The 7,902-nt window shown below is 47.8% G+C and overlaps 1 protein-coding gene across 1 annotated transcript in view; it reads left to right on the top strand.

Moving 5' to 3' along the window:
- The window catches only part of arap2 (ArfGAP with RhoGAP domain, ankyrin repeat and PH domain 2), a 260,125-nt gene that overhangs the window by 66,449 nt on the left and 185,774 nt on the right, over positions 1-7,902 (top strand). The window lies entirely within an intron of this gene.

Here is a 7,902-nt window from a genome sequence, read left to right as displayed (position 1 = left end):
CACCTCGCCCCTTACACCTCGGCCCTTACATCTTACACCTTCCTCCCACTATCTTCCCTCTATAGTCTCCTAACCCGCCCGCCCTCCCTCCCTCCCTCCCTCCCCCTGTATAGTCTCCTATATCTTCCCTCTATAGTCTCCTCTCCTCTCCCTCTATCTTCCCTCTATAGTCTCCTCTATCTTCCCTCTAAAAAGTCTCCCCTATCTTCCCTCTCCTTCCCTCTATAGTCTCCTCTATAGTCTCCTCTCCTCTCCCTCTATCTATCTTCCCTCTAAAAAGTCCCCTCTATCTTCCCTCTATAGTCTCCTAACCCTCCCTCCCTCCCTCCCTCCCTCCCTCCCTCCCTCCCTCCCTCCTCCCTCCCTCCCTCCCTCCCTCCCTCCCTCCCTCCCTCCCTCCCTCCCTCCCTCCCTCCCTCCCCCTGTATAGTCTCCTCTATCTTCCCTCTATAGTCTCCTCTCCTCTCCCTCTATCTTCCCTCTATAGTCTCCTCTATCTTCCCTCTATAGTCTCCTCTCCCCTCCCTCTAACTTCCCTCTATAGTCTCCTCTAACTTCCCGCTATAGTCTCTATCTTCCCTCTATTGTCTCCTCTCCTCTCCCTCTATCTTCCCTCTAAAAAGTCTCCTTTATTTTCCCTCTCCTTCCTGCTATAGTCTCCTCTCCTCTCCCTCTCCTTCCCTCTAAAGTCTCCCCTATATTCCCTCTATAGTCTCCTCTCCCCTCCCTCCATCTTCCCTCTATAGTCTCCTCTTTCTTCCCTCTATAGTCTCCTATATGTTCTCTCTATAGTCTCCTCTCCCCTCCCTCCATCTTCCCTCTATAGTCTCCTCAACTCTCCCCTCCCTCCATCTTCCCTCTATAGTCTCCTCTATCTTCCCTCTATAGTCTCCTCCTTCTTCCATCTATAGTCTCATCTATCTTCCCTCTATAGTCTCCTCTCCGTCTAGTCTCCTCTCCCTCTATAGTCTCCTCTCCCTCTAGTCTCCTCTCCCTCTATAGTCTCCTCTCCCTCTAGTCTCCTCTCCCTCTATAGTCGCCTTTCCCTCTATTTTCCCTCTAAAATTATCCTTTATCTTCCCTCTCCTTCCCTCTAGTCTCCTCTCCCTCTATCTTCCCACTATAGTCTCCTCTATCTTCCCTCTATAGTCTCCTCTCCCCTCCATCTCCTTCCCACTATAGTCTCTTATATCTTCCCACTATAGTCTTCTCTAGCTTCCCTCTATAGTCTCCTCTTTCTTCCCTCTATAGTCTCCTCTATCTTCCCTCTATAGTCTCCTCTATCTCCCCCCTATAGTCTCCTCTCCCTCTATAGTCTCCTCTCCCTCTATCTTCCCTCTAAAATGTCTCCTTTATCTTCCCTCTATAGTCTCCTCTCCCCTCCATCTCCTTCCCACTATAGTCTCTTATATCTTCCCTCTATAGTCTCCTCTATCTTCCCTCTATAATCTGCTCTATCTTCCCTCTATAGTATCCTTTATCTTCCCTCTACAGTCTCCTCTCCCTCTATCTTCCCTCTATAGTCTCCTCTCCCTCTATCTTCCCTCTATCGTCTCCTCTCCCTCTAGCTTCCCTCTATAGTCTCCTCTCCCTCTGTCTTCCCTCTATAGTCTCCTCTCCTCTCCCTCTGTCTTCCCTCTATAGTCTCCTCTCCTCTCCCTCCATCTTCCCTCTATAGTCTCCTCTATTTCCCTCTATAGTCTCCTCTCCCTCTATCTTCCCTCTATAGTCTCCTCTCCCTCTATCTTCCCACTATAGTCTCCTCTCCCTCCATCTTCCCTCTTTAGTCTCCTCTCCTCTCCCTCTATCTTCCCTCTATAGTCTCCTCTCCCTCTATCTTCCCTCTATAGTCTCCTCTATTTCCCTCTATAGTCTCCTCTCCCTCTATCTTCCCTCTATAGTCTCCTCTCCCTCTATCTTCCCACTATAGTCTCCTCTCCCTCCATCTTCCCTCTATAGTCTCCTCTATTTCCCTCTATAGTCTCCTCTCCCTCTATCTTCCCTCTATAGTCTCCTCTATTTCCCTCTATAGTCTCCTCTCCCTCTATCTTCCCTCTATAGTCTCCTCTCCTCTCCCTCTATCTTCCCTCTATAGTCTCCTCTATTTCCCTCTATAGTCTCCTCTCCCTCTATCTTCCCTCTATAGTCTCCTCTATTTCCCTCTATAGTCTCCTCTCCCTCTATCTTCCCTCTATAGTCTGCTCTAGCTTCCCTCTATCGTCCTCTCTCCCCTCCCTCTCCTTCTCTCTATCGTCTCCTCTCCTCTCCCCTCCCTCTCCTTCTCTCTATACTCTCCCTATAGAAGATAAAACATCCCAACCGGAGCTGTTTGTCAAGCGTATGCATTACAACTGTTTGGGGTCGGCTAATGGGGATCCTAAAAAATGAAATCAAATGAAAATCTCAGCCTCTTCTTTTTTTCCCTCTCATCTCGCTCTTTCACTAATCTGCCTCTTTCACTAATTTCTCTCTTTCACTAATCTCTCTCTTTCACTAATCTCTCTCTTTCACTAATCTCTCTTTAACTAATCTCTCTCTTTCACTAATCTCTCTTTCACTAATCTCTCTCTTTCACTATTCTCTCTTTCACTAATCTCCCTCTTTCACTAATCTCTCTTTCACTAATCTCTCTTTCACTAATCTCCCTCTTTCACTAATCTCTCTTTCACTAATCTCTCTTTCACTAATCTCTCTCTTTCACTAATCTCTCTCTTTCACTATTATCTCTTTCACTAATCTCCCTCTTTCACTAATCTCTCTTTCACTAATCTCTCTTTCACCAATCTCCCTCTTTCACTAATCTCTCTTTCACTAATCTCTCTTTCACTAATCTCCCTCTTTCACTAATCTCTCTTTCACTAATCTCTCTTTCACTAATCTCTCTTTCACTAATCTCTCTTTCACTAATCTCCCTCTTTCACTAATCTCTCTTTCACTAATCTCTCTCTTTCACTAATCTCTCTCTTTCACTATTCTCTCTTTCACTAATCTCCCTCTTTCACTAATCTCTCTTTCACTAATCTCTCTTTCACTAATCTCCCTCTTTCACTAATCTCTCTTTCACTAATCTCTCTTTCACTAATCTCCCTCTTTCACTAATCTCTCTTTCACTAATCTCTCTTTCACTAATCTCTCTTTCACTAATCTCCCTCTTTCACTAATCTCTCTTTCACTAATCTCTCTTTCACTAATCTCCCTCTTTCACTAATCTCTCTTTCACTAATCTCTCTTTCACTAATCTCTCTTTCACTAATCTCCCTCTTTCACTAATCTCTCTCTTTCTCTCATCGCTCTCTTTTTCTCATCTCTCTTTCTCTCATCTCATCTCTCTCATCTCTCTCTCATCTCATCTCTCTCTCATCTCTCTCATCTCATCTCTCTCTTTCACTAATCTCTCTTTCACTAATCTCTCTCTTTCTCTCATCACTCTCTTTTTCTCATCTCTCTTTCTCTCATCTCATCTCATCTCTCTCATCTCTCTCATCTCATCTCTCTCATCTCTCTCATCTCATCTCTCTCATCTCTCTCTTTCACTAATCTCTCTCTTTCACTAATCTCTCTTTCACTAATCTCTCTCTTTCTCTCATCACTCTCTTTTTCTCATCTCTCACCTCATTCTCATCTCTTCCACTTTCCCTTGCTCCCTCTACATTTATATTGCTTACTTTCTTACTTTCTCCCTCCTCTCTCGTTCCTTCTCTCTCTTCCGCCACCCCTCTCTCACCCTCTTCATTTTCAAACAGAATAGTGGAGAACTTCCTATGTAAACATCTCAGGCAATTAGGTTGGTTTGTGTCTGTTCTAATGAGGGGAAACGGAGACGTTTTCACTCCTAACCTACCCCCCCAGCGGAGACTGGCATGGTTTGATGTTGAGCAGTGGAGACTGACTGGGTTTGGGGAAAGTCACAGACAGAGAGACAGACAGAGAGACAGACAGAAAGAGAGACAGAGAGAGACAGACATACAGACACAGAGAGAGACAGAGAGAGACAGGCAGACAGACAGACAGACAGACAGACAGACAGACAGACAGACAGACAGACAGACAGACAGACAGACAGACAGACAGACAGAAAACAAGGAAGTTGGAAAGAGAAGGCCAGAAACAAAGATACAGTCAGACATGCAGAGGGAGAGAGAGGAGATGGAGAGCAGATGAATAATTTAAGGACAAAGAGGGAGAGAGTGCTCCGCTAGCTGTTATCGCTGGACTGCAGGGGTACAGTACTGTTTCCTCCATATGTACCTCAGCTGGAGAAAGAGGGGGAGAGAAAGAGGGAGGGAGAGAAAGAGGGAGGGAGAGAAAGAGGGGGAGAGAAAGAGGGGGAGAGAAAGAGGGAGGGAGAGAAAGAGGGGGAGAGAAAGAGGGAGGGAGAGAAAGAGGGGGAGAGAAAGAGGGAGGGAGAGAAATAGGGGGAGAGAAAGAGGGGGAGAGAAAGAGGGAGGGAGAGAAAGAGGAGGAGAGAAAGAGGGAGGGAGAGAAAGAGAGAGAGAGAAAGAGGCCGCCCAAAGACACAGAAGAGACACGTACTGGCAGGCGTATAAATAACTCACCAGGAGGCAGGAGAGGGAAGTGCACATGGTCAAAGTGGTTGGCTCATACAGACTGTCGGGCAGCTGATGCTCATACAAACTGTCGGCCAGCTGATGCACACCGACACGGATGGGGTTTGTGGAAGTCAAGTGTGGGAGAGAGTTAGTTGTGCATTTTGTGTTCCTGCGTCGATATTTCTGCAGCACGGCGTATATAGAGAACAGAGAGGACAGTTAGACCACAACCTCACCCAACTTCATCCCACCACAGCCTCTTCACATTGTGGACAGCTCCTCTCCTCTCCACCTCCCACTCTTCACATGTACAGAGAAGAGAGAAAACAAACTGCCACAGAGAGCAACAGCATCCTTGATGAGAGAGAGAGATCTTATGAGAGAGGCGAGGTACAGTCCAGAGGTTAACAGGGTGGAGTGGTACAGTCCAGAGGTTAACAGGATGGAGTGGTACAGTCCAGAGGTTAACAGGGTGGAGTGGTACAGTCCAGAGGTTAACAGGGTGGAGTGGTACAGTCCAGAGGTTAACAGGGTGGAGTGGTACAGTCCAGAGTTTAACAGGGTGGAGTGCTACAGTCCAGAGGTGAACAGGATGGAGTGGTACAGTCCAGAGGTTAACAGGATGGAGTGGTACAGTCCAGAGGTTAACATGATAGAGTGGTACAGTCCAGAGGTTAACAGGGTGGAGTGGTACAGTCCAGAGGTGAACAGGATGGAGTGGTACAGTCCAGAGGTTAACAGGGTGGAGTGGTACAGTCCAGAGGTTAACATGGTGGAGTGGTACAGTCCAGAGGTGAACAGGATGGAGTGGTACAGTCCAGAGGTTAACAGGGTGGAGTGGTACAGTCCAGAGGTTAACATGATGGAGTGGTACAGTCCAGAGGTTAACAGGGTGGAGTGGTACAGTCCAGAGGTTAACAGGATGGAGTGGTACAGTCCAGAAGTTAACAGGATGGAGTGGTACAGTCCAGAGGTTAACAGGATGGAGTGGTACAGTCCAGAGGTGAACAGGATGGAGTGGTACAGTCCAGAAGTTAACATGGTGGAGTGGTACAGTCCAGAGGTTAGCATGATGGAGTGGTACAGTCCAGAGGTTAACAGGGTGGAGTGGTACAGTCCAGATGTTAACAGGGTGGAGTGGTACAGTCCAGAGGTTAACAGGATGGAGTGGTACAGTCCAGAGGTTAACAGGGTGGAGTGGTACAGTCCAGAGGTTACCATGATGGAGTGATACAGTCCAGAGGTTAACAGGGTGGAGTGGTACAGTCTAGAGGTTAACAGGGTGGAGTAGTACAGTCCAGAGGTTAACAGGATGGAGTGGTACAGTCCAGAGGTGAACAGGGTGGAGTGGTACAGTCCAGAGTTTAACAGGGTGGAGTGGTACAGTCCAGAGGTTAACAGGGTGGAGTGGTACAGTCCAGAGGTGAACAGGATGGAGTGGTACAGTCCAGAGGTTAACAGGGTGGAGATGTACAGTCCAGATGTGAACAGGATGGAGTGGTACAGTCCAGAGGTTAACAGGGTGGAGTGGTACAGTCCAGAGGTTAACAGGATGGAGTGGTACAGTCCAGAGGTTAACAGGGTGGAGTGGTACAGTCCAGAGGTTAACAGGGTGGATTGGAACAGTCCAGAGGTTAACAGGATGGAGTGGTACAGTCCAGAGGTTAACAGGGTGGAGTGGTACAGTCCAGAGGTTAACATGATGGAGTGGTACAGTCCAGAGGTTAACATGATGGAGTGGTACAGTCCAGAGGTTAACAGGGTGGAGTGGTACAGTCCAGAGGTTAACAGGGTGGAGTGGTACAGTCCAGAGGTTAACAGGATGGAGTGGTACAGTCCAGAGGTTAAGAGGGTGGAGTGGTACAGTCCAGAGGTTAACAGGATGGAGTGGTACAGTCCAGAGGTTAACAGGGAGGAGTGGTACAGTCCAGAGGTTAACAGGATGGAGTGGTACAGTCCAGAGGTTAACAGGATGGAGTGGTACAGTCCAGAGGTTAACAGGATGGAGTGGTACAGTCCAGAGGTTAACAGGGAGGAGTGGTACAGTCCAGAGGTTAACAGGATGGAGTGGTACAGTCCAGAGGTTAACAGGGAGGAGTGGTACAGTCCAGAGGTTAACAGGGAGGAGTGTGTGATCTTGAAGCTTCGGAACAGAGAGTTGCCGAAGCTGGTTTCCTGCGCACATGGTCAGACAAGAGCTGACATCTGGGCCACGTTCAGTTGGTAAACGTTGCAGATGGAAATGCTTCGACTAGAGCAGACATAGAACGTTTCTTTCTACAGCACATATTTCAATCTGAACGTTCCAAAACCGTTGTGTCCCTAAGAACGCGTTTCTCTCTGTTCTTACCCTGTTGGCCAAGAATTTCTTCATATCTAGAATTCATTCCCATACTTTCTTACACGTTGATTATCAATACGTTCTACCCTAACCCTTCCTACTACTCTTCATCTCCAACTTTCCACCTGATCCTGTCCCTGTCGTCTATCTTCTACCTGATCCTGTCTCTCTTCTACCTGACCCTGTCCCTGTTGTCTCTCTTCTTCCTGATCCTGTCTCTCTTCTACGTGACCCTGCCCCTGTCGTATCTCTTCCACCTGATCCTGTCTCTCTTCTACCTGATCCTGTCCCTGTCGTCTCTCTTTTTCCTGATCCTGTCCCTGTCGTCTCTCTTCTACCTGATCATGTCCCTGTCGTCTCTCTTCTACCTGATCCTGTCCCTGTCGTCTCTCTTCTACCTGATCCTGTCCCTGTCGTCTCTCTTCTACCTGATCCTGTCCCTTTCGTCTCTCTTTTTCCTGATCCTGTCCCTGTCGTCTCTCTTCTACCTGATCTTGTCCCTGTCGTCTCTCTTTTACCTGATCCTGTCCCTGTCGTCTCTCTTCCACCTGATCCTGTCCCTGTCGTCTCTCTTCTACCTGATCCTGTCATCTCTCTTCTACCTGATCCTGTCTCTCTTCTACCTGATCCTGTCCATGTCATCTCTCTTCTACCTGATCCTGTCCCTGTCGTCTCTCTACTACCTGATCCTGTCCCTGTCATCTCTCTACGACCTGATCCTGTCCCTGTCGTCTCTCTTCCACCTGATCATGTCTCTCTTCTACCTGATCCTGTCCCTGTCGTCTCACTTCTACCTGATCCTGTCCCTGTCGTCTCTCTTCTACCTGATCCTGTCCCTGTCGTCTCTCTTCCTCCTGATCCTGTCTTTTTTCTACCTGATACTGTCCCTTTTGTCTCTCTTCTACCTGATCCTGTCCCTGTTGTCTCTCTTCTACCTGATCCTGTCCCTATTGTCTCTCTTCTACCTGATCCTGTCTCTCTTCTACCTGATCCTGTCCCTGTCGTCTCTCT

Source organism: Oncorhynchus kisutch, linkage group LG9 (assembly GCF_002021735.2).
Source record: "Oncorhynchus kisutch isolate 150728-3 linkage group LG9, Okis_V2, whole genome shotgun sequence".
NCBI lineage: Eukaryota > Metazoa > Chordata > Actinopteri > Salmoniformes > Salmonidae > Oncorhynchus > Oncorhynchus kisutch.
This window is presented reverse-complemented; position numbering and strand designations above follow the sequence as displayed.